Raw genomic sequence first — 3,060 nt, 5'->3', positions numbered from 1 at the left:
TTGCCTCGAATATCCTTTTTTCCTTCTTCTTTGTCAGAAAAACGAGTATCTTCATGACTAACTATGACAACTAGGATTACAAAACGTCTTCATTGAAATTCTTTGCCCAGACAAGGTTTTGCAAACAAGTCATTTGTTAGTCATTTTGTACAATGCAAAGAAGTTGCTTAAATTCTGTTTAAATGACATCATTTGAATTGCTCAAATGGTATCTGCCTCTGCTTTGTTTAGTTCATGTAGAGCTGCCCCTCAGAAAAACACTGAAACTATGACTTATTTGTCAAATGATCTGTTTTTTGTGTAGCTCAGTGTTTTACACAGTGACCTGAAAGAGTTTAGCTGCCAAAATATGCGCAAGTGTTGCTATAACACCGCTCTACAGGGACGAGTTTAGAGCAGCGAGCAGGACTGAAACCTCAACCAGAGTCAAACGTGTAGAAGTGAACATGGCATTAACAGTATAACACTAAGAGTGAGGAGGCTGAATTAAAGTGTGACAATTTCTCAAAATAGAAAAGTCTAAGACGAACAAAAATACAATTCACAGGAAATAAACGTGACTCAGCAAAAAGCCCCGTGAGTCATAGCATCCACTACCTCACATTCAAGACTGCACATGTTCACATTAATGGACTAAGTTAGAACACAGATTAATATTTCTGAGGTAGACCCGCAAGCTAAACTGTATAATAATGATGCAATGATTAATAGGGATAAATGTGACCAGCTTGAAACTTGAAACCACGAACAGGACACTTTCGAAACGAGGCCGAACTTGGTCCTTCCCACTCAGGGAAGTATTCCTATTGAGTACATTAAAATACTATTCCTATTGAGTACATAAAATACTATTCCTATTGAGTACATAAAAAACTATTTCTACTGAGTACATAAAATTACTATTCCTATTGAGTACAAAAAATACTATTCCTATTGAGTACAAAAAATACTATTCCTATTGAGTACATTAAAATACTATTCCTATTGAGTACAAAAAATACTATTCCTATTGAGTACATTAAAATACTATTCCTATTGAGTACATAAAAATACTATTCCTATTGAGTACATAAAATACTATTTCTATTGAGTACATAAAATTACTATTCCTATTGAGTACAAAAAATACTATTCCTATTGAGTACAAAAAATACTATTCCTATTGAGTACATAAAATACTATTCCTATTGAGTACATAAAAATACCCAAGGACGGCCACTGACGTTTTATTGTCTTAATTGGAAAATTACGTTGATATAGCAGAAGCAATCTTGTTTATAGGCTGTTGAGCCAAATAAAACGATTGCACTGGTCTAAGATAAGATAAAATGAGTAACAGAAGGACCACACAGGCTACAACAAAATACATGAAATCTAAATGAAAGTTTCGTGGTTTTTAATCCCTGTGTGTTAACTGGAGGTCACAATATTGGACTCCTAAATGTTGAGGTCGTTGACTTTTTTGCAGACTAGCAATGAGCAAATTTCCATTGCTGTGGCATCCAATTATATATATATATTTTTTTTAAATGTCCTGCCATAATTTTATTTATATTAAACGTTTGATGTACCAAAGAACAAGATGCAACAGCCTACCTTATTACTCAAGTAATTCACTCTTTGTCTCCAAAGTTTGGGTCTTAAAAGGGAGTTTCCTGTGACATTAAAAAAATGTCAACACAGAAAACGCACAAACAAGCACTTTGCGACCTCCACTGGTCATGAATAGCATAAACAAATATAGTTTTATTATATGATGATATATTTGTTTATTTTGTTTCTTATTTTTTTGTCATTGTGTACCTGACTCATGTGTCCTAGTTTTTGTGTTCATAATAGCCTATTAATTTTTCTTGTTAACTCTCTCCTGGATTTGATCCCAGTCTGCAGAAATAGCTTTCATAAGCCCCAATCAAGCATGTTCAAGAGAATATACTTGTTTTAAAAGTTTTAATATGCGTTTATTATTTGGGTGTTTTGTTTCAAATCATGTTTTATGTTCCTGCTTCATGGATGACCTTAACTCCGGTTTTGATCACACATCAGTCGCACAGCTGCCAGTCAAACATTTCCTGTTTTCTATCTAGTGCCATATAATTATGGAAAGAGAGGTGAAAAAAAAATTAAAATTGGAATACTGCATTGTTTTCTCTCAGACAAGTTTGAAAACATTCAAGATTTAAAAACTGTGCTTCTGCTAGATATATTTTGATTTCATACAAAATTAGAAAATAGTATTTTCAACAGTGCTGTGCATGCAAAACAGCAATAATCTGCCGAGATTAGACTTAAACTCCAAAACATTCAAGGTTTATAACCGCTAAATTTGGAAATTTCTTTTTTTAGGCGCGTTTAAAAAGTGGTAATAAATTGATTATAATTATTGCATAAATATAATTTAATACCATATTAATATTAAATAAAAACATATTGAACTAAAACATAGTACATTCATTTCAATATTTTTTCCTCTCAATAAAAGTGACTGCAGAGAAAGAGACAGTACTAATCTTTTATTGTTTTTTTTATGCCAATAACTGAATGAACACAGGAACAGACTGAGGGTGAAACAGAGATATAGTAATGAAAGTGCGGTGCTGTGGTTTGTGGTTTGGCATATCAATACCCTTGCTCTGTATAACGCTCGACCAGCCTGCAGCTGTGCTCCACTTATGCCTCTGTGTATATATACACACACAAACACACACAGCCAAGTGACAGAAATAGCAGATGGTCTTCACCCTGCTGAGATGAAGCAGCTGATCTCACTTAAAATGCTTCAGCCATCATCTCAGTTGTGTTTGTGTGAGCCATATATACATATATATATATATAATCAAATAAGGCTGTGAAAATTAATTTGCATTGTTAATCCTTTTGATCTTTTAGTTAAAAAATTCACAAAAATGTATCCTTTCATTGGATAATAAGAATTTAAAATGGGGGGAAATATCATTATGAAATAAATGTTTTTCTCTAATACACGTTGTCCACAATTAACGGCACCCTTTTATTCAATATTTTTTGAAAACTCCATTTGCCAGTTTAACAGCTCTAAAT

The sequence above is a fragment of the Cyprinus carpio genome, chromosome B3, assembly GCF_018340385.1.
Source record: "Cyprinus carpio isolate SPL01 chromosome B3, ASM1834038v1, whole genome shotgun sequence".
NCBI lineage: Eukaryota > Metazoa > Chordata > Actinopteri > Cypriniformes > Cyprinidae > Cyprinus > Cyprinus carpio.
The sequence above is the reverse complement of the archived record's forward strand: the minus strand, read 5'-3'. Positions refer to the sequence as shown.